We start from the raw sequence: 23,919 nt of genomic DNA, 5'->3' as shown, positions 1-23,919 counted from the left end.
CATACTGATAAGTAAATAAAATTTTAAAATTCATCAATAACTAATAAAAATATTAACAAAAGAAAAGAGGCCATGTTTAAGGAAGACTTGAAGAAACAGGGTTATAAGTGCAACCTGCTATTTTCAACTGCTATCCCTTTATAAATCCTGGATCTGGGGACCAGCATGAGAACTGGACACATAGGTGGTTTTAAGCCTCCCTGAGAAGTTTCTCTCACCTAGCGGCAGTCTTTGATTGGGATAGCCTAAGCACTGTGCTCTGGTTGGACAGGGTTATGCAGGGCTCCATGACCCTGGATTGTTAGGGAAATGGAAGCCAACCAACTCTGCTGTATATAATCTCAGAGAGTGAAGACCAAGATGGAGCTGGGTGGGGAGCTGTGGCTCTGTGGGATTCAGGTTGCTGGATGAGAGGTTTCCTAAGGAAGGAAACCTGCAGGAGAAGGTGTAATTCTGGGGAGGTCTGTTCATGGAGAAAAGAGTCTAAATGGGTTGCTAAAGTAGTGGGCCAGAGGCAGGCCATGCAGGTACCGAGCAGGGAAGATGAGAGAAGAGGTGGAGGGCTATATGGCATGGGGGAGGTGGTCCTGAGCAAAGGGGCTGGGAGCAGGTGGCCACTGCATTTCAAAAGCAGCACTAGGCTGGAAAGACACAAAGAATAGCAGCAGCAAGCATACTGAAAGCCAGTAGAAAGAGGTGGTGGAATTAGCTTTCTCAGAGGCTTTCTCTTTGATATTAAAACATTAAAGTCTTGTTGGGATTGTGTAGTTTCTGTTTTTGGATGCAGATAGAATTTGACAACTTACTGCCTTTTTTTTTTTTTTTTCCTGAAAGGCCCATTTTCAGATTTATACTTTAGCATAACTGGGCCTTTCATATATCTGTTGAGATACAACTCCAGCTTGTGTGAATAATATAATACATCTCTGAATGGTACTTTATGGATTATTTTTACTATTGTGTCATTTGTTTCTACCAGCTACTTGGTCAGTGAGGTGTTATGATTTTTCTTCTCATTTTCTAGGTAAGTGTGGTTTGGAGAAAATAAGCAACTTGCTCAAGATCACAAAGCCACAGTGAGTAGGCCAAGGCTTGAGTCCTGAGTCCCTCTTTCCAGATCATGTGCTCTTCACTCTCTGTAGAGCCAACCTAACACAGTGGCTCTTTCTTTTCCCTGTTACTGTTTTTTTTTTTTTTAAAGATATTTTTAGTTGTAGATGGACACAATACATTTTATTTATATGTGGTGCTGAGAATTGAATCCGGTGCCTCACATGTGCTAGGCAAGCGTTCTACCACTGAGGTACAACCCCAGCCCATCTTTCCCCTATTACTATTATTTTTAAATATTTTTATTAGTTATTGATGAACTTTTTAATTTATTTGTATGTGGTGCTGAGACTTGAACCCAGTGCCTCACACATGTTAGGCAAGTACCTTACTACTGAGCCACAATCCCAGCCTTCTCCCATTACTATTAAAATGCATTTTCCCATTTTGATTATTATTCTTACATATTTATAAAACAAAACAAAACAAAACACCAAAACAAACAAACAACAACAAAAACATGGGCACTGTGCATGTAAGAGCCTGAGATAAAGACCAGAAAACAGGCACAACAGAATAGCCCTGGCCTACCACCTACCAGCTTTCATCTAGCCCCTTTGGCTTCATTTTGCCCCACCTGCAGGTGCTGAGGATTTCAGTTTAAACATACAGGAGATATCCAAAATGCCCATGGGGAATTCTCACCCTCCTTTTTTAAGTGGAGGTCAAAATGCTCCAAGAAAAAGTAAACTGATTTGGAAAGGACATTACCTTGCTTCTGTTAGTGTTTCTTTTTATTTGTTCATTTGACAAATATTTATGGAATTTTTGCTATGAGCAAGACACTGTGACAGGCTCTAGAGACAATGGCAAATAAGGCAGGCATGATGCCTGGAACTTGTGCTCTAGTCTTGTACTGTCCAACATGGTAGTCATTAGACACATGTGGACATTTCATTAAAATTAAGTAAAATGGAAAATTAAGTTCATCAGTTACACTAGCCACATTTCAAATGCTCAATAGCTCCATGGGACCAGTGGCTACTACACTGGACAGTGCGGAAGCACATTTTCATTATCACAGAAAAGGATATGGAATAACACTGAGATAAAAGAAGAGACAGAGAACAAATAAGTTAATGAGTGCACAACTGAAAATTCAATTTTAGGTTGTCTTTGTTTTTCTCCAGTCTTTAAAAGTCATCTCTATTTTTTTCTTTTCCAACATGTCATTTTATGGCCTTATTACTTCTTGTTTAGTTCATTGCAACAACCTGTACATTGTCTTTCTCCCCTAATCCTTCATTTGTATTGTTGCTTGATTGATCTTTCTAAAGACAATCATTTTATCTCTCAGCTTGCTGCAGGATATAGCCTTGCCCCTCAGCATGAGATGCATGGCATTCAAGAGGCTTCATGATCAGGCTCACTGACCTGTCCTGCCTGCCTCCTGCCATGTCCTTTCCTTAACCTACACTCTACCAACAGAAAATAGGTTATTAATATCAAACCTGGTCCATATCCCTGCTGTGGAAGAACATCTAAATTATAAGGATTCCCACAGCAGCCAAACAAACTGGCCTTTAAAGAATTTCCCTGAATTGAAACATGAGAAGAGAGGGAGGGAGGGAGGGAGGGAGGGAGGGAAGGAGGCAGAGGTGTGGTTATAGAGAACTGAGATATGATCATCGTAAATCATCTAAGCTAGTCCTGAAGAAATTATGCCACACAAACCAGCTATTATACAGAACGTCATTCTCTAGCCTCACCCCAAGAAGGACTATGGGAATAGGTGAGGAGGCAGAATAGATGCTTAGGAACTCAAGAAGGAGAGCTAGAATATTTTGGAAAAAAATACGTAAACCAGATAATCAAGAATGGATGGTTGAAAGAAACACATAAGTGCTTTCATCTAAACGTACTTAACCCCAAAATCCTGTTGCTATATTTTATATAAAGCTTGGGAAACTAGACACTTCCAACAAGCTGTCATTGTGGTTTCCTTTGAGTAGACATTATATAAAACAGACAAGGCTAGTGGACAAAAAAAGTACTAAATTATGTTGTGTTTCCCCAAATACAGAAACTTATGACCCATGGTCATACTTTTTAATATTTTTTTTCTAATGCAACTCACTTTCTTCTTTAAATACAGTTTAAAAAGAAACTCCTCCTAAGCAACAGTATCCGTGAGCTCTCAAGTTTAGCACACCATTTTGAATCCATAAGGAAATTAACACAATGATTTTACAAAACATCTAACCCACCATCTGAAGTCATTTCACTTTTAAGACATGTTGTGTGTATTCACATTTTTAAAAAATCTATTCACATTTGGGGAAATACGTGGACAACTACTCTGGCTAAGACCTGCAGTTTGAACATGGCTTCTCTTATTCTCTGGTGTGATACATGGGGATAGGACTGTGTGCGACTCCTCTAGGGTGGGGAATGGGTGCTCTGAAGAATGAGGCAGTAGTAAAAGAAAATCAATGGTAGACATGTAGAGTTCATCGTGGCTCAACGGCAGCATCACTACTATCCTTCCTGGTGAACTGATAGATTAATGTTTATGAGCAGCACGGAACTTTCCAAATGTCTACTGCGGGTCTCAATTTTTTGTAGGGAAGTAAACAACTGAGGAGGCCACTTGGGAGCCCCATCTGCTGGAGAGGCTAATGAGGGTCTGAGCTTGTGGGTGGCCTCAGGGGACCCTGGTGGAAGCGTCCAGCCTTTGTGGTGACAGGCCATCTCCCCTCTGTCTAGTCCAGAACTCCAGATGCTGTGGGGAGCTGGCTGTGTGAGGGCGGGATGCTCAGATTCTCACATCAACAATGCGCAGACGCCCAGCCCTCATCGTGTCCCAGGGAGTGACACAGGGCTGTCTCTGGGGCCAACGCATGAGATCATCTGAATTAGCTTCCTCCAGAGGGACTTGGCTGGCAGTGTCTCTGTAGTCTTTGTCAGAGGCTGAGTTTCCTTACAAAAAGGGGAGGAAAATCTGACCCTCCAAATGAAGGGGATTTTATATAACTCTCCTGCCATTTTTTTCTCTCCCCTCTATAGTGTAGCTGAGCTCTGAGAAAATCAGTGTTAAAGCACTTTAGCAAGAAGCCAGGCAATTGAAGCCCCTTCTAACAGCTGTTAATGGTTGTCGATGAGCAGGCAGACACCCGGGCTAGAAGGAAGGGAGCCAAAAATAACTCCACAGCAGTATTTTTCAGGATTCAATCATTTGTGATGCTGGAAGGAAGGAGCTTGAGGAACCAGAGTGCAGCTGCCTAAGAAGAGTAAAGGGGCCGTGAGGTGAGGGCCAGGGGCTGCTGTTTCTCAGAAACATCACCCCTGAGAAAGACAGAAACAGGAAAACGGGCAAGACAAAATTGGGGAGATTGATGTTGAAGGAGAAAGCAAAGCAGTCCCTGCCTGCAGCGGGAGGAGCTGTTAGTGCCTGGCCCAGGGAATATGGGAGCTTCCTGAGAAGAAGGCTGTGTGGGTTGTAAATCTGTTTCCTTCTGTGGGATTTACAAGCCCATTCCCTGGTCAGGGACTGTAGGTTGTTTCTCCCAGCACTGGCCTGGCTTGAATGGGGCTGCCCCCTAAGGAGGTTTTGTTCAACTTGTTTTATCTTTGAGATTTGCAGCACTGTGGGTGTTGGGACTCAGTTTTTTTTTTTTTAATTACCCCCCCCCCAATATCCAGCTTCTATTTGTTTTTTTAAAATCATATTCCAATCTTATCATATATTCTCCCAAGAATTGTAGTGAATGATTTTTTTTTAAAAAAAACTTTCTTTTCACTTTTTAAGTGATACACATGCTGGAGGTGTCTTTTTTCTCTGTCACTCCATTCGGATGTACATGTGGCACTTTCAAACCTTCTCACCCCCTCTCTGAGTGTTTTTTTTTTTTTTTTTTTTTATGCTCTCAGTGAGTAAAACCAAGTCTTTGAACAACACCTCCCTTTGAATTGTATACTTGATCTTTCTGGGTTTGGCAAACAAACCATCACCCACTCAGAACCCAGACAGGGAAGTGGCAGATGACTCAAGCTTCATTAGGAACAAGTCATGCCCAAATAACTTCATTTGGGTCTTGATGGGATTACTGCTCAGCGAACCCAGTAGAAATAGCATCCCAGGATTTTAGCAAGGCAGCTCACATGTCTTAGGTCACTCTCCGAATAATATGAAAAAAGGAGGTTTGAATGAGAGCAAAATTAAGTGATGGGTTGCTGGTTGATGGACTGATGTCAACTTCAACTTAAGGAAAAGCATATGGTGATGTGATCTGGTTGCCTGTCACCTACACTGTCATCTCAACTTCTCTCTCTCTGACTTAGAGAAGACATGGGTGGTCATTTCCAGGAGACAGAATGAAGATTCCCCAGTGATGACTACAGACAGATAGAACTGGGGGAATGCATAAAGATTCAATTTATCAAAAATAGATGTTAAATACTATGCAGGGATTAAAAAATTCAACTTTGTAAATACTGGATGAGAGAGGGCTTACAGAGGCGGATCCGTTTGTGACACAGTTACCAGGAAATGACACAATCCTGGGCTACTTTAAAAGATGTACAATGCATAGACAGCTGATCATAGTTTCACCCTACTCTTTGCTGTTCAGATCACATTGAGACTCTTGTATTTAGTTCTAGTATTGTGTGTTATGAGCAGGCCTGACCAGAGGATCATGGTAATCATTAGATCTGTATCCTAGGTGGCATGTGGGACCGGGGATTGACTCCTGAGAAAGGGAGACTTCTAGGGATTCACATGACAGTTGCCTCCAGAGAGCACAGGCTATCATGAAGATAAGATATTAGCTTTGTTCTCTTCTATTCCAGAGGGTATCAATAGGGTCACAGCTGAAAATTTAAGGAAGATTTCCTCTACAAATAATGATGAACTTTCTAGAATTCATAATTGTACAAAATGTAAAGGAGCTCTCAAGAGGAGGTGAGCTCCTCATTGCTGCAAGGATTCAAGCAGAGGAGAGAGCCACGTGTGATATCCTTACAAAAGGATTCAACACTGGACGGGAGATTGCATGCTAATGTGTCTCATTTTTTTAACCTCCAATCCTTGGTGCTCCTTATCTCATATGGCAATAACCTGAGAGGTGTTATGGTTCCTTGAACACCTGATATACAAACAACAGATAGAAAGACAAGGTTGATGGTATTTTCATTTACTCTGAATACCATTGGCAAAATAAATGGGCTTGTGAGTTGGCAAAATAAACAGAGCTCTCTTGAATTTCCCTAAGTCTCCTCTACCCCTGTGAATGACACCTTCGTCAAGCTACTTTATACCAGAGTGCTGGCCTCGTCCAACCAGTCGGCTGAGATCATGAACTATTTGCAGAGTACACAAGGAGCCTTGATAGGATGTAATGAGAGGCAATACTAAGAAAACAAAGGAGCCAACGATTTCCTAAGTGTGTAAGTTTTCAAAGGCCATCATTCCTATTTAACAAAAATTCTACTGTGCCATTGCAGAACCTTGAAATTAAACAAATACAGACTTGGTAGTCTGACTGTCACGACATTTATACAGGCATTACTTCCAGGCTTTAGTTTCCCTTCCTGAACAAGTAAACCCTTTCTATTTAGACCTGTCAGGTGAGCAGGTGCAGTGAGTCCCACAGTCCTGCAGTTTTGTTTGAATGGAGAGCAGCATGCCCCATCTTGTATTTTCTTGGGCTTGACATAATGACTGAACCATTTAAAAATATCATAAATGTTGTACACACCCTGCCATTCTACACACCTTAAAATGGCAGGAGAAAATAGCCCAAAGCCTTTCCTCCTTAATAATCTCTTGGACAAGTTTTAGGATGGTACCAGGTAATCTTGAAATCATTGCTAATGAGTGGAAAAGAAACAAGATCTGATTAAAAGTAGAAAAGAGGGAGGATGTGAGGCAATGAATTAAGCTAGGTGAGAGTGAGAGACATTCTCTAGAACATGGGGACAGGTAGTACAGTTTACTCATGGTCAATATTCAATACACATCTATAATTTACCAAAAAATGAATAAAACTTAGGAGAGAATATAGAGGAAGCAAGAAAGATCTTCCTGAAGAGATGGGACTTCCTAGTTTCTGGTGGCCCTCTATTGTCATTGATTTTCTATGTTTAGGGCTAATTAGCACTTGACACAGGGTTAGAATTTTGTGGGGAGGTCTTCCAAGTTTGAAACTTTGATCTAAGAATAAGTGTTACTAATTTAATACTAAACATTAATTTGAACTGAAGAAAATTTTCCAATGTACAGTTTGTAGTAGAGGGAACTTCTTTCAACTCTGGCCTCTGATCATAGATGGCCAAGCGAGGCAGAGGCTGGCCCCCTAGTTCTACAAGATGGGCCAAGGAGAAAAAGCCTGGGATGGGATGATAAAAATAATCAGGCTCTTTTCAGAAATCTTTAATTTGACCTAAAATGTATACAGTTCAGTAGTGTTAAATATATTCGCATTGTTATGAAATAGATCTGCAGAACTTTTTCACCTTGGAAATCTGAAACTCCGGATCCAATAAATAACAGCTCCTCTCCCTTCAATTCCCTAGTAACCACCATTCTACTTTCTGTTTTTGAAATTTTACTACTTTAGATACTTTTATAAGTGGAATCATATAGTAGTTGTCTTCTCGAAACTGGCTTATCTCATTAATATGATTTAAAAAATAAACACAATAAGATGGGAAGAGGGAGTTTAAAGAGCAGGGAGAGGGTAAATCCAACTCACATGTCACTGGGAATAGGGGCCCATCTCCAGCTCCAATTCCCTCTTTCCTGGCCAGAAAGGAAAGTCCCCTGGGATATGTTCTCGGGCTGGACTGTCTTTAGCAGGATATGTTCCAACTCAGAGAGATGGTCCTCCTGGCAGAGTGGGTCCAAGGCCTATCATCTCTGTCCATAAACATACGGAGGGCCCAAGTTATTAACAGTCCCTGTTCTGCATACACTCTCTATAAAGTCCACAGAACCTCAGCAATTCTTGAAGAATTCTCATGAAAGGTCTTTAGCATCTCCCTGGGGGAAGAAGAATCTGAATAAATAAGTTGGCATTATTTTAAGAGCAGTCTCTGTTGGAATCTCGGAGGGAGAGCAGACGAGGAGATGGAATGTGAATGAATAGTCTCAGTGCTGCCAGAGCCTGCTCTTGAGGAACCAAATATGCTTAGAATGTGTGTCCCCGATGGACTTATGCGTGGGGCATAGAATGAAGGGAAATTTGGCTTCCAAAATGAAAGGCAGTCTGTGAAATTCAGTGACACGTCAAAGAGGTCACTGGCAAAAAATGTCTGGGAACCACTGTTACACTCTGGCTGAACCTTGCAGGGCCCTTCCCACCAACGCCACCTCATGTGTCATTGTGAATAAGGCCACATCTCCAGCTCCAATTCCCCCTTTCCCACCGAAATTTCCATCCAGCACAAGAACAAGGGAAGCCTCCTACAGCTCCATGTGGGGAGCTGGACCTGGAGAGGAAGAAGTTTGTGTCAATTGGGAGTTAATGTTTTCATCTGAGCTGACAGACCTCAACTTACTCAAAGGTTAATTTGTAAGTGAAAAAAAAAATTCTACTAAAAGATATTTCCAAGTCCTTCCGAATTATCCTTGTACAAGCCTACTGTGAAATACTCAGCAGAACCTCAGCTTTTGCCTTTGCCTCACCAGATTGCTTTCTTTGCTGGTCACCTACTCATCTTGTCACCTACCCATCAGACCCCTTGTCTCTTCTCACAGCCCTGCTCCTTGTTCGGTCTTTCCCACCTGGGTTATGGAAACTTCCACTTTTTGGGTCCTTCACCCTCCAAACCACAATCATCCTGAATTCTTTTCTTTCTCTCACATCAGTTAGAAGGAAATTCTGGCAGCTTCTCTTTCAAAACAGAGTTGGGATCCAAACCTCTGCATTTTCCCCTTGCAACCACTCCTGTACAAACTACCTTTCTCCTGGATTAACGCAGGACAAGCTTAACAGGTATCCCTACTTCTGCCCTTGTCCCTTTGGAGTCTCTTCTCAACTCAGCATCCAGAGCTATCATTTGAAAAGATAAATTGTATCAAGCCACTGTTTTATTCAGAACCCCCCCAAAGATCCCCAATTCTCTAATAAAAGCCAAAGTCATCAAACTGGCCTATCAGGCTCTGCATAATCTGTCTCCTTCCATCACCCCAGCTTTAATCCCTGGTCATCTTCACAGTGACCCCTTTTCTAACTATGGTATTTAAAGCTTCAACCCTGTCCTCACTCATTAGTCTCCTTCCTGATTTATTTTCTCCGGTAGCACTTATCACCAACTTATGTATTCCTGGTTAAGATCTTTCATCCCTAGTGGGGCAAAAACTCTGTGAAGGCAGAGTTCTGTCCATTTTATTTACTGTTATGTCCCCAGCATTGAGCACATAGTAGGTGTTTGATGCAAATATGGTAAATGAATGAATAGCTCCTTTTTAGTCATTTAGCCTTAATTCCCTGGGTATCCTTCCTAATGTCAATTCTCCCCTGATTACTATCTTTTGTAACACTCTGCTTTATTTTTCTTCCAGCACTTATAATAAATTATCTTGTTTTCCTATATTTCTTCCACACTAAATGTAGGTTCACAAGAAGTCCAACTTGTTCTGTCTTATCCACAACTATATCCCCAGTATTTAACACCCAGCTAAGCATAGAATTGGTGCTCAGGGGACACTTCTTTTTTTTTGGAGATGGGACACTCTTTTTTTTGGACACTATGTTGCTCAGGCTGACCCCAAACTTTTGGCTCAAGTGATCCTCTTGCCTCAGCCTCCCTAGTAGCTGAGGCAACAGGTGTGTGCCACCTTGTCTAGCTCAGTAAATGCTTTCTTGAATGAATAGGCACCTTCCTGTCAAAATCAATCTAAATACATTATTCATTTTTCTTATCTTTTTATCTTGAAATTTTAATCCACAGAAAAGATGAAAGAAGCACACACCCACATATCTTAAATTTGGATAAACCTGGGGTGAATATGGAATGTTGGAAGGAAAAAGATCATGTTAAATCACTGAATTTTGCCAAATCTGTGTGCTCTCTTCCCTCAATTGATATCTACCAACTTTCCCTGTGTGTGAACACACACACACACACACACACACACACACACATACACACACAGTTTTTCCCAAAAGTAAATTGCAGCCATTGTGACATTTCACCATTTATCTCCTGAGAACAAGAACATTCTATATTACCAAATATTACTTTCCCACTCAACAAAATTAATGTTGATACAATATTATAAACCAAAGTCTACATTCATAGTCTCTGAAATACTCTAAGGATGTTCTTTACAGAGTTGTTTTGCAATCTGAGAGCCAATGGGGATGATTCACTGTATTTGTTTTTGTTAATTTCCTTTAATTTAGGACAACTTTGTCTTTTAGGACAGTGACTTTTTTTTTTTTTTGCAGGGGGGTACCAGAAATTGAACTTGGGGATTCGACCACTGAACCATATCCCCAGCCCTACTTTGTGTTTTATTTAGAGATAGCTGCTTCTCCTCACTTCCTAGTAAACCTCATCACTAGTTTTTGGTTTATTTTTTGTTTATTTTTTTGAAACATGCAAATGTGCATATATGTGTGTATATTTATAAATCATACATGCATACTTATATATATGCTCTATATTATTTTCCTTTCTTTCTTGCACAAAAGGAAGCATACCATATACAGTGCGGGTACACTTCTGCATTTTGTTTTTGCCTTTAAAAATATATCTTGGAGGGGCTGGGGTTGTGGCTCAGCGGTAGAGTGCTTGCCTTGCACATGAGAGGCCCTGGGTTCGATACTCAGCACCACATAAATAAATAAAATAAAGATATTGTGTTCAATTACAACTAAAAAATAAATATTAAAAAAACAAAAAAATATATATCTTGGGAATTATTCCTCATCAGTTCACAGCTTCTTTTTTCTTTCTCATGGCTACATAGATTATAGATATGTGGTTGTACATATGTGAATATCTTTGTGCATGTGGGCTTTTTGTATTTGTATAAATCTTATTTTTTTGTGAATTGTTAGGAACTGAATAATGTCTCCTCTACACAAATTCACATAAAGAACCCCAAGGTTACTTACTTCTTAGGAGAATGGAGGGCTCTGTGCAGGATGAAGGGATCAGGGAGTGGCAGGAGCACTAGTGCCTTTAGGGAGGAACCCACCAGGCCCACGGAAGCTTTGAAACCACATGTAAGGCCGGCCACACTGCAGACTTTCATTTTGCCAGTATGATGACCTACACTTCACCTGATCTTTCTTTCTTCCTTTCTATCACCAAACCGTTTAAATAACCCTGTTATCGTTACATAAATACAATAATGTATGCTGTAGGACATTAGAAAGTGGAGACAAACAACAACAACAAAAAATCTATCATGTTTCCACCATCCCAAGTCAGCACTTAACAACACTTTAGCACACGTCTTTATGGATTTTCCTTTGTTGCAAGTACACATCACACACACACACACACACACACACACACACTCTCACATTTGTAAGTTTTAACAAAACTGAGAGCATACTGGGCCTATTATTCCTCAATCTTCTTTTTCCAATGATCACTGCCTTTCATTAATACCCAGACCATATCGGAGTTCCTCTGATCCCTACTCCGACCACCATCTGCTGAAAGTCCTTGTTAACTTGTTTGTCCAAACTAATAATGACTCCAGGGCCACGCACTGCATCTGGAATATAAATTTCTTGAATCATGTTTAATTTAGCATAGTCCCATTTTTATGTCACTGACTTACTGAAGAAATCAGGCCATTGTTCTGCAGAATATCCCACCCTCTGTTATTTGTCCAACATGTTGCTTCTTTTTGGCATTGTTAAGCTTGTTCCTCTAATCCTTGATTTTCCTCCAACTGGAAATTATTTCTAAAGGCTTTATATGGTTAAGTTGCATACTGAATACATCCCCAGGGATGGTGTGTATTTCATGACTAGAAGACCCTTAACACCTGCTGCCCCACTAGGAGTGATATGCAGACTAATCTCTGCCTGTGTTAGTAAAGACAGTTTGAATCTCTAAGGTACAGATCTGATTTTTCCCTTGTAACTAGAAAAGTGTGTGTGTGTGGTGTTATTTTGTGCCTGTATTGGTTGCTTTGGTACTATAATAATGTTCACTGATCATTTACTTTAATGGTTTTAACCTAATTTATTATCTTTGCCTGAATCTGTTTGTGGCATTTAAAAAAATATGTGCCACTGGATTTTAAATCACCTTGAGAGCAAAGGCTTTGACATCTAGAGATTTAGCAACTCTTTAAGTAAGAGTTGATTCTCATGATATCACTTTGGGGAGGGGAATGCTTTAAAAGGTAAATTAAGGAGCACCTATACATGTATCCTCAGTCTGATAAGCTGTTAGGACTTACATATTTCCCAAATAAAATAAAGATAAAACTAAAAATGGTAATTCAGAGTAAATCTTGTTCTTAGTAGTGGTATCAGCAATGGAGTCTCAGTGCTGGAGCTCAATCTCAGCTCCTATTTTTTTTTTTACCCTGAAAGCATCAACAATTCCTAATGGTTTCAGCCACTGCCTGTATGTTGGTGTTTGTCGGATCAGTATCTTCAGCTCTGTGCTCACACCACCTTAATTACATATCAAAGCCCGATGGCCTCTTCTTCACTATGTGCTGCCACATTCCATTTCCAGGTATCTCTGTACCCTCATTCCCCCAGTCCTTCGCCCATGTATAGACCTTCCTTAGCTCATGCTAGGATCAGCAGGCATCTTCTGACTGTGCTCTTGGTCAGCGGCTGTTCACATCCACCATGCATTCCATTGCTAGACATATATTCCTTAATTTGTTTTGCATGTGTCACTTTCTGGTTCATACTATTTTAGTCAATTCCTATCGTTTACCTGGACAAGCCTAAATTCTTCTATTTCAATTTTATTCTTTTGTAGTAAGGACTTGTGTAATCTGATCATATCCTGTCCAGGGCTCTAGTTGAACCTTTGCAGCACAAACAACTACAGCTACAAGACAGCATCTACAACAATGCTCTTGACTTATTCACCTTTAATTTCTAAAGGTTTAAATTCTTCAACTGTATGAGTCCTTTGGAGGAGATGGTCTCATTTACATTTCTAAATTAATTCCCCAAAGATGTGACCGGTGTCTCGTGATCCATTCATCTGCTTCTTTCTAGTATTGCACTTAAGCTGTCTTGTCCTGATGAGTATCACGAACAGACACACAATCCTCTGAAGTTAATTCTGAATTTTTTGGTGCCTTACTCCAGGGCCTATCATTTTGTATTGTTATAAAATTCTTCTTTAATTTAGATGAAATCTCCCCTGTGTGGGTGAAATGCTATTTCTTCTCATTGTCAGTGAATAAGAACATCTGGTTAACATCCATAATAGCCTCAAGTATGAGGCATGGAGATGTTCTGGAACTTTGAAAACTCACTACATTTCTTTACTCGAACATCTTATATATCTGATGGATTTAACCCATTCAAAAAATCTCCAGAATTACAGATGATCTTTCCTTAGTATTCTGTGGATTTCCCAAATTATGGTCTTTCCCCTAAATCTTGGAGTTCTGTATTTTGAATTTTTTCCCTTCCTATGTGGAGGGCACAATTCAGTTCCTGGGCTGCTACAGATTCATTCGGCAGACACAAGCGGCACAAAGAATATCATCACATAGTCTAAAGCATGCTGCAGGAAAGAAGAATGACAGTGCAAATATTAAAACATCTCTCGCGGTATTAGAGTGCCCATCATTACACAACAGCAAGATGTTGGCCCTTTTCCTGGACTTTTAGTAACTGTTTTCTCTACCCTTCTTTTTTAGTAATTAATCAGATAAGAATAGTAGACAAGAAAGATAAATTTGAAGCATCAGAAGGACTTCTATGGTCAGATTTTTTTTCCCCCTGAAGATTGAACCTAGAACTTTGTGCATGCCAAGCACATGTTCCACCATGAACAGACCTTTGAGGAAACATACACGTCATTTCATTCTGACCTATGCTCCTCAACATGGTTTGACATACAAGGCTAGCCACTGCTCACAGAGACCTGCTTTGCTCCACTCAGTTCCTGTCTGCCTTTGGCAATGATGTCATCTCTACACACATTTGGGAAGAATAAACTGTCATTTGGTTTTGCATATGAAAAATTAAAAAAAAGAATAGATAGAACAAAAATGATGATTTAGAAATAATCAGAAAAAAATGAGCTGGACTGACATTCGATACTATCTTTTATAGAAAAGAAGATAAAATTAAATGGTTACTATAATAAGCTGAGGCCTGAAACTATGGCCTTCTGTATCCTTCTTTTGATTTTCCTCTAAACCTAGGAATCTTTGATTGGCTGGATCCCAGTATTTCTTTTCACCCCTGGGCTAAATTTTTGGCTTGGTTGGGAACAGCTGCCAGTATTTCTTTTTGCTGCCAGTCAGTCAAAAAAATGTGCTCACATTGGAGGCCTGGCTGCATCCCACCCAGGGTGCTGGATGCATTAACTTTTTCACACACAACCTTTGCCAGGCTGTACATGGAAGTCCATCACAGACACTAAAGCTCACTGCATCACTAGCTAGCTTGGAGGTGGTGCCAACGTCAGTTAGAGAGACTGTCAACATATTTTAGGAATCTGTGGCAAAGTGATGAATTTTACTACATGCACCAAGTTAATGGAGAAAAAGAACACTTCCGAGATTAGGAAGCCAAAAGTGCTATTATTTAATTGCTCCAATTCTCAAAGCAAAACAAACCAACGCCTTATCTAGTCTGTGACTTGGTTAAGAACTCAAACAAATACGAATATAAATATATAGGTATTAACTAATTAGTCTACATGATTTTGTTCTACTTTCCTTATGCGTCTTAAGAACAGAACAGCTTTTTTTTTTTTTAAATGACAATCATGCTTCAGTCTAATGCTTGTTGAGTATGATCCATTTTATTAAAAAATTCCTGAATCAATTTCCTGGCATATTCAACAGCATATTCAACCAAGATTCCAGGTGTTCTCACCATAAGAAGGGTCTCTTTCAAAGGGCTGTTTGCTTTTATAACTGCACACCCACCAGAAACATTGCGAACACCCCAACAATAGAGCTGAAACCTAAAGCAGTTTGGTGACATTCCAAATTTTTGAATGGAATGTGAATCCATTAAGATTATTAGGTAACTATATTGATATACTCGAATTTGTGCCAAATGTTAAAGCTGCCAAAGAAAAGACAGAATAAAAACTGGCTCTTGGATTCCAACTCTTGAGAATTTTGGTGTGGAAACTGTATTTTCTTGTAACTTACTTAAAAGACACACCATGCTTTCTCTCTTTTATTGCATTCTCAGTTTTCAGGAAGCAAAGAGAAATGAGATACATAATCAATGTTTCTCTTCCGTTTGGCTTTCAGCCTAAATAGTCCTGCACTTTTATTGGCAAAGTAGAACAGGTAATAACAGTGAACAAGAGACCTATTCTAAGAAGTACTGGCTCAAGTAAAGTACCACTACATCATGAGTGACTCATCATGAGTGATTACTCTGCAACCATGAAGCCAGGCTAATTGGACGATGGCCTGTGGCCAAGCTCTTGCTGGCATGACCCAAACACCCTTGGCTGACAGCCATGTTGTCTCTTTATCACACTTTTTTTTGGGGGGGGGTTGGGTGGGAAGGGAAGATAATCTAGATGGGAAGTGAAATAATTAAAAATAAAAATCTTCCCAAGAACTATTTAACTTCTTATCGTGAATTAAAAGTTTAATTACGTATCCTGTTAAAGGCCTGGGTCCTATGATTAAATATGACAAAATAATAGTTATGATTACTGATCAAGTGAGGAACTTTATAGCTCTGAACTTTGTCTTTAAAGCTATTATTAATTTTAATTGAAATAGTTAAGAGTCTCCATAGTAGGAGAAAAAAAAAAAGAAATGTAAGGGACATTTTGTTCATATATACAGAAGATTTTTAAGAAGCACAGATATGCTGGTAACTGATTTGACAAAATTTAATGCAAACAACTTTATCGTTGAAGTCCTTGTTATAAATCCACATAAAATGTTGATTATTGTGGTCATCTTATGAGATAGGGATAAACGGGTTTAGTGAAAAGAAACCTTAAACTGGCTTTGAAATCAGGTCACTTAAAATGATTTTTAGATATGTCTTAGGTTTTTGTCTACTCAACTCCTACTACTCTGCCAAAAGAGGAATGCATTTCTGCATCAGTTTCTTTAAATAGGACTTACTGGCCTCAGGATTTAAGAAATGTAAGAGGTTTGGAAAACAGCTTATGCATCTCAGTTTTAAAATTAGCTATTGCTGTGGCTATTTTCACCCTAGATTTCCCTCCCTCTGTATCAGCATCCTCCTGCAGCCTTCAGAGATGGAATCACAATAGAATCTGCTTCCCTTTTCATGGCTTTGCTTTATTGCACCCCCATCTGAGGCTGAGGCCCAGATTTCAGGGTTGGAAGTCACCTCTGCATTACTATAAATAAGTTCTGCCTTGAGGCATTTCAGAACTATCAGCATGATTCTAGGACTTGAAAACTTCTTACTTGCCAGCAAGTAGTTACCTGGAATATTCTGACTTCTTTATTTATTTGCTTTTTTTTTTTTTTTTCATCTGCTGCCAAGTCTCACTAATGCAACTTGGAAAATTGCACCACAGCTTTTAATGAGGATTCTGAGGTAAGAGCCATTTCATCAGAGAAGACTGTTCTTTCCTTTTATGGGAATAATAACACCTACTGTTTCTATAGCACCATCCTTCCAAGAAGCTGAACATATCACGTTTCATTAATCTGAACAGCAACCTTGCAAGTCAAGCTGGGAACTAGTATTGTTACTCCCTGCACACTCATGTTGGAATTGAGGTCATTAAATGTAAAATAATTTTCTCAAAATTCTACAACCTTCTTAAATAGTTAAGGAGCCATGATCTATTTGCATCTTCTGCAATCTGCTTATGTTCTAGGTTATCAAATAGCCCAGTGGTCCTATAGGTATTTTAACTTCCTGTGAACGTCTGCAAGATATTTTCTGAGAATGTAAGGGAGTAGTGACAAAAATAAGTAACACAACTGAGCTCCTCTTCTGGAGTCCTGTAGTTCTTTCCTTTCCTGAACACTTTTACTCCTATTTCCACAGTCTTTTCCTTTATCTCTTAATATAAACATCTTTTCTCTCTTCCTGGAAAATAAGATTTCTTCTCTTTTCTTTCTGTAGAAATCTGGAAAAGTTCAAGGACCATAAACCTACAGCATGGGATAGGACCTCAGAGACCACCCAGTTCAACTCTATCTTTTTCAAATAAGGATATGCCTTGAGAAGTTGAGTCCATCTGCTTGGTCAGTAGATCACTTGTGCACTCAAGGACATTCATTTACTAATTGGCTTCTGTCTCCTAAATCGTCTAGTTTTCTCTCTGCCAGAATTTTCTCATGAGTCCAGGTATTAGTCAGAATAGGTGGGGCTCTATTGTAATAACAAATAAAACATCACATTCTTGTTTTATTTTGAGATAGGATCTTGCTATTTTTCCAGGTTGGTCTTAAATTCAAGTGATATTCCCACTTCAGCCTTCCAAGTAGGTAGGATTACAGGTGCAGGTCACCAAGTTCAGCTAAAACATCAAATGGTAATGGCTTAAGGTAGAAGTTTATTTCTTATTCGTGTCAGAGTCTGATTTGAGTTAGATGGCTCTTCTTCCTGACTTTCCTCCAATAGTGACTCAGGGATCTGGGCTTTAGCTTTACTATCTTCAGAATTCTTTGTCACCAAAGAATGGGAAAGAGCATGAAGGACTCAGACCTTCTTCTAACTGCTTCAAACCAGAAGTGACATGAGTTCATCTAACATCATTGGAAGATCTAGCCACATGGCCTACCTGATAAGAAATTGAGAAAAATTGGGTATGGGCGAACAATGGTAATCTTCATAAAGGAATGCAAAAATGCTAGAATTTATTCCTACTTCAAACAAACAAAGAAAAAAAAAACTAAAGCTAAATGAAATGTCTTTTGATGTTATTTCCCTCCAGCTACTGGTTCAATTCACAATTCTCTTTAACTCAAGAAGCCTCAAAAAACATAGCCTATATTAATTTTCTTCAATTCTTTTCCATTCTCTCTAAAACAAATTGAATTGGTTTTTGCTCCTATTTCCTTCCCAAAAGTGTTCAATGAAATCACAAGTGGCCTTGACTTTGCTGGATGTCAGCTTTCAGCCTTCATTTAGCTGACTATCAAACTCATTTGACACAGCTGATTATTCTCTGTTCAAAATGCTTCATTTTCTTGGTTTACTGCACACTACACTTTCTTGCTCTTCCTCCTGCCTCAATGACTGGTCCTTCCTGGTATACTGTGATGGCTCTTCTTCATTTTCCTGACCTCTCATTTCTGGAAATCCCCAAGGCTCAATCCTGAGACCTCTTTTCTTTTTCTATCTAAGCTTACTCCCTTGGTGATTGTTTCTAGTCTGTGGCTTCCAATATCCTTGATACTCTGGTATTAACACCCTTAACTAGTCAGGTGCAGTGGCACATGCATGTAATCCCAAGAGGCTGGAAGCTTGGGAGGCTGAAGCAGGAGGATCACAAGTTGGAAGCCAGCCTCAACAACTTAGAGGGGCCCTAAGCAACTTAGTGAGATCCTGTGTCAAAATAAAAAATAAAAAGGACTGGAGGTGTAGCTGGATGGTGAAATGCCTCTGAGTTCATTCCTACTACCAAAACAAACAAATAAACAAAATCTCTTAACACTAGCCTAGGCTTATACCCATGAATTCCAGTCATACACATGCAAAAGTGGACTAGACCTCTTTACTTAAATGCAAACAGGTATCTCAAATACAAAATATATGAAATAGAACTCCCAGTCCTGCTCAACCCACCCCCCAACCTCGTCCTCCCAGTCTTAACCAATTTCAGTTAGTGGCAACTCCCTTCTTCCATCAGCTTGGGCTCCAAATATGGGAGCTATCTGTCCCTTTTCTTTCTCTCCCACTTTATACCCAATCTATAGAAAAACTCCATAAGTTCTACCTTCAAAATGCCACCAAGAATCTGACACTGATGACCACTCCACTTGCCATGGCCCTGGTTGAGGTCATGTCCTCAGTTACTGTCTTACCCTCTTCAGTGTTCTCCCTGCTTTTGCCCTTGCCCTCTTTCAGTCCATTTGCACACAGCAGTCAAAATGATCTTCTCCTGTGAAACCCTTGGGTGGCTTCCCAGCTCATCCCAAGTAAAGGTCAAGTGTCTGGCAAGGGGCACAGCACAGCCCCATCTTCTCCCAGACACACCTCTTTCCATTCCCCGCTTGCTCACTCTGCTTCTGCCTCAGATATGCCATGCCTGCTCCATCCCCTGGCCCTTCTTTGCTGTTCCTCTGCCTAGCTCCCTCCTTCCCCAGATATCAGCATGGCTGGCCCCCTCACCTCCTTATGCTCCTCAAAAGTTGCCCCTGCAAACAAGCCACTCTTGAGACCCCTCTATTTAAAAATCCTGATACCTGAATCCTGACATTTCCTAATCTCCATTATTGTTTTATTTTCCTCAGTGGCATGCAATTGAGTACATTTGGGATTTATTAGTTTTCTGTCTTCCTTCTCCCCATTGGAATGTAAGTGAGGTTTACCCAGAACCCAGAATGGTGCCTCCTGGTACATAGAGGGACTGTGATAAACTGTTGAATGAATGAGGAAATAAATTAGTGGGGAAGCAGAAGCCCAAAGGAGTTGTGTGATTTGCTAGAGACCTTACACACAGGTGGTGCCAAGTCCCAGATTATGGTTTTTCCATCCCCTTATGGCTGATGGCTCTTAGTTTTTTAAAAATTCCCCTTCTTATCCTGGTAAAGAGTCGTGGTGTCTCCCTCAGAGTTCTGTTTAATTGGTGCATGGAGAGGTCAAAGGGCTGGTTGCATGCTCTGTGAATGAGCGTTTTACCTGTATCCCCCTGGTCATGCCACTTCCCAAAGGTGTCACCCATTGTTTTCTTCAAAACCTCCACCTTTCTCTGCAGCCACACCCGGGCTCAGAATGCTATTGGCAAACTGTGCTGCAGCATTAAGTAGCTTCTGTAGCACTACATATTGAAAGGACCGTCTGATGATAATCATGACTCTCTTACTCCTTTCTTAAAAGACCGGACCTAAACCATCCCAGAGACATTAACAGCTTTCATAGCCTCTAAAAACTTCCAGACAAGAAGATTCCATAATCTTGTTGGCATCCGCACTTGGCAGTACTGCTGCAGGAACATTCTTAATTGCACCCTATGGTGAAGACAACACAGGCCTCTTCTTCCCAAGCTTTCTGGGTCAGCTTTCTCTCTTTCTCTTTTTGGTACTGAAAAGAATAAGATTTATCACAAGCTGGAAAGAGAGAGCAAGGATATGAGCAAAAGTTTAAAACATATTTGTACCGAAGGGGCCATATTTATTTCCACCCCATAGACATCCTCTGCACACTTTCTCTTTTCTAGAGGATGAAAGAACATAGGAAATAAGACAAAGAGGGTGGCGGACCCTTGGCAATAATCCCCTGACAAATGCTATTTCCCTAGCCTTCTGTGAAGGAGCCAAGCAGCCTCCTGAGAACGGGTTGGAGACAAACCCTCTGTGGCTGCACAGCTTCTCAGAAAGCACACTCCATTTCTGACCTCAACTCCACACACCAAGAGATGGAACTTCATGGCAGTGATGCTACTTCTGGTGTGGCTGGCATCCAGTGTGAAATGGTCTCCATGACCTTTGCTAAGAATGTGTCTCCTGAGCCAACTTTAATCCTAAGGAGCAGGGGGAGGACGGCCTTGAGGTGCTTGTAACGTCACCACTTTCTCTTCTCTCTTCGCACAAAACATAATTTCTAGTTGTAGATTAAAATGACTAGTTTAATTATACAATGGAAGTACTTAGTACAATGGCTGGTTTCCTACTATTTGCTGACACATACCCGGGTTTATTTTCAATGGGGAGCCAATACTCAAATCCTGTAAGTTTCAGGTCTATCTTTCAATCCATTTTAGAGAAGAGAAAAAATAAAAGCAAAAGCAATTGAATTATTCCTTGACTTCTAGAAGGAGGCCTCTATTTTAAATCTCTCCCCTCTCAGGTTAGAGGTTGAAGCTGGGCACTGAGTGGTTTCACATTTGTTGGAGTTTCTCAGCAACAGTGAGGATTTCAGGGTAGAAGTACAGGACTGGACAGTAAGTGGTTAGATATGAGCTGGGTTTGGCCTAAACTGAATTAGGGAGTAGGAGGGTGCCAGTTTACATTTGGAGGTTTCACAGTGCAAGAAAAACTCTCAAACTGATACACAACATTAGCTGTCAGGTGTGAGTTGAGGTGTGGCAAGTGGGAACATGGGTGGGGGCAGGCCAGAAGTTGATCAGAATTAAGTGATAAGATGATGTGAGGTTAACCATTTCATTGCTTTTTCTTGTATCATGGGGACCAAATGCTAGTTAATTCTAAAATAGCAATTTGGGATGCTTGCTTATTTGCCAATTAATTCAAATTCTATGAAGTTATTCACAGGGAAAAGTGTGACAATTTTCACTGAGCCTCCAAGGGAATCTCTGTGTGCATACAGCAGAGGAAAACCATGCTCAGTGCATTGGCCATGGACAGGTGCTAAGCAGAGGAGGAGGTTCTTCCAAGGAGGCCTCCAAACACTTATAGCCCCACAGAGGAAAATGCTCCTGGGGCTGGTTTGCAGATCCCATTATTCAGACACTTAAGAGCTAGATGACTGACAACAGAGATTTATTTAAGAAAGAAGGAGAGAGAGTGTATGGGATGGGAGAGAGGAGAAGGAAGGAAAAAAGGAAATGGAAGGGAAGAAAGGAAAGGAAGACATCCAACCCATAGCTCTATGGGTTAATGTCAAGACTGCAGGAATGGGGGCAAACAGAATGTCGTCATGGTTTGGAGGACGAAGATAATGTAGGGACAACAGTCCTTTTAGAGGCTGGGAAGCAACACACAGCCAACACTTATTTAACTGGAATAAAACCAAAAAGGTCAAACAGATTTTGTGGGATATATCTACACAGGGTGCCTCTTATTTTAAATAGGAGTATGCAATGCCGTGGAAATAAGCAGTTATTAAGGATTTGTTCTACAATGAAACTTTAAGGTTATGTCATAGGCATTTATATGCTGATCTCCTTTTCATCTTACTGCACCAGTATTGTACTTTGACTTTAGAATTATAGAGGTTCTTAAAGGCAAGATAACTGACAGAGAGATTCAGTGACTAGACCAGGATCCCAGGGCTAACCTGGGTGTAGGTCACAATGTCTAGGGAGTCTCAATATGGGGCCAACAGAGTCACAGAAAAGAAACTAAATTATGTAAAACATGACTTTCATTAATACATATATTTTCATATCATCTAATTGTTTTTTAAAATCAGTAAAAAACATATATAGAAAATGGTTCTCAAATAGGTAACAGAGAATAAATAAACTGTGAGCATCACCTCCTTCCTTAAGATCTTTCTGGACAATTGGAAGTTTTCCAAATGGTTCCAGAGATTCTAGAGTTGGAATAAGTAAGAAAGGCATTCTTGTTCCCATCCAGAGAAGAAAAGGCCTTATATTTGACAAATGCTTATTATGAGACAGGCACTGCACTATGCTGAAAACTTTTATATTATCTCTCCTAATCCCCACAACACCCCACTAACTGGCTAAGTCTGCCCTGCTCATGCAGATGAGGAAACTCCAGCTCAGGATCCCCACGCATATGGCCATTCTCCGGCCTGTCCACGTTACTAAGGGCTCCCTGCACAAGCCCCAGTTTCTCTGTCTTCAAGTGACTTGTCCTTTAATTTCTACTCTCTCTCTCTACTGTCTACTTACTTGTTGCATGAGGAGTGGTAATGGAGCATTTTACCGTGAGTACATAAGAAATATCTGAATGTGAACATACTGAGTGCTTATGCAGTTCTCACTTTTACCAGCTGGGCACTCTCCTGCCCTCAGATAACCATAGATTTTGCTTAACAAGGGACTGGGATCTGGTGGAGTTCTATACCTTGTGTGCTTGTCTTTTTTTTTTTTTTTTTTTTTTTTGCAGTGCAGGAGAACTCAGGGCCTCACCCATGGCAGGAAAGTGCTCTACCACTGTGCTATATCCCCAGCTGTGTTTCTTTTTAAATGTTGGATCTGAATGTCCATCAATGGAGCACATGCCTTCTCTGTCACTTTCCACTGTCTTATACACAACTGCTTTCATTAATACTATTTGCAAAATCTCTGAAGGCATCTGGGTTTGTGACCCCTAGAATTTGATGGTAGCTATAATCACTAGCAACTCATACCTGTAAGTGACGGTGTGTTTGGTTTCTCCTAGGATTGCAGTGAAGAGCCGCTTGGTGGAACAGGGTCCAACAAGAGGGCTGTATTTGCAAAGAGTATGAATTGAGTTGTACCGCTGGGAGTTGTGCAGTAGATACAACGGCTGATGGTGATCCTACAGTTGCACACTGTGCTGCTGGTGTGCAGGGAATGATTCTGGCCTGAACACAAAGCCTAAGGACAGTATTACCCTTTGTCCCATTAAAATTGAAGGGAAGTCAGGCTGATTAAAGGAGAGGAATGATATACCCAATTCAGAGGGTGACTAGTGTGACAGTTTGTCATTGTGAAGCCCATCCTTTGAGTTTTCAGAGCTCAAACCATCCAACTGAAACTGAATGCCATCTCTGGACGGAGCAGATCCAGTTATTGGTGTCTCCAAAGTACCAACAAGACTGGACTCATTGACTTAATCAGAAAACATGAGTAGGGTATTTTCAAAAAATGGTGAGAGAA

The 23,919-nt window shown here is 40.4% G+C and overlaps 1 protein-coding gene across 1 annotated transcript in view; it reads right to left on the bottom strand.

The window, feature by feature from the left end:
• Nucleotides 1-23,919, bottom strand: part of Bach2 (BACH transcriptional regulator 2) — a 334,683-nt gene that overhangs the window by 49,029 nt on the left and 261,735 nt on the right. The gene's annotated exons all lie outside the window — the stretch shown is intronic.

Source organism: Urocitellus parryii, chromosome 8 (genome assembly GCF_045843805.1).
Source record: "Urocitellus parryii isolate mUroPar1 chromosome 8, mUroPar1.hap1, whole genome shotgun sequence".
In the NCBI taxonomy this organism is placed as follows: Eukaryota; Metazoa; Chordata; class Mammalia; order Rodentia; family Sciuridae; genus Urocitellus; species Urocitellus parryii.
The sequence above is the reverse complement of the archived record's forward strand: the minus strand, read 5'-3'. Positions and strand labels throughout refer to the sequence as shown.